Source organism: Pseudomyrmex gracilis, unplaced genomic scaffold, assembly GCF_002006095.1.
Source record: "Pseudomyrmex gracilis isolate BER0280 unplaced genomic scaffold, ASM200609v1 scaffold_672, whole genome shotgun sequence".
NCBI lineage: Eukaryota > Metazoa > Arthropoda > Insecta > Hymenoptera > Formicidae > Pseudomyrmex > Pseudomyrmex gracilis.
In genome coordinates, this window is record NW_018021256.1 from 55,542 (window position 1) to 56,357 (window position 816).

Sequence of the window (816 nt, forward strand, 5' to 3'; positions counted from 1 at the left end):
GTCGACAGATCCGGGAGCTTTTCGACGACTGCGATCTCGATGAAGAGCTGGAGAAACCGACGAAGGAGAAGGCCAGGAAGTAGCTCCAGGAAAAGGCGAGAAAATTCCGGACACTAACGGCGCCGGATATCAACCGGCACCGACCACCGGCAGGTGCCGACGAATACGGCCATATCAAGCACAGCCGTATCCATCGCTACTACAAACTCGGCCAAGATCGACGCCGCTCCTGCGTCATTGCAATAGTAATCCTGCTCAGTCTAAAAGAGGAACCGCAGGTTCGGACATTTGATTCACGCATTCGGTCGAGCGGCCGGTGGTGCAAAGTTACCATCCGTGGGATTATGCCTGAACGTCTCTAAGACCGTATCCTCTCTAGTCAAAGGTGGCAATGATATCTCTAGGAGTCTTGTGAGTCGAAAGGCTCAAAACAATGTGATACTACTAGGCGGCGGGACTTTTTCCCTGTCGTCGCACAAGCCCGGTTTGCCGTGCGGCGCTTACGCGCCCGCGTGTTCGGGATCTCACCGAGCGCGGCGTTNCGTCGTGGTTATAGCGGTCGATCATGGGTATCGCAAGTTTGATGTCGAGACTCGGAATTGTCTGTAGACGACTTAGGTACCTGGCGGGGTGTTGTAGTAGGGTGTTATGTGTTCGTCTTTTTTGAGATCGAAAATAAACCTGAGACTAGAGTTAAAGGCGCGCTGAAGCCGAAGTTCAGCAGTCGGGCGGGTTCCGTTTGACCACAGTACGATTCGACACCGCTCGATTCGACACAGATTTATTCGACACCAAATTATTCGACACCGTACGATT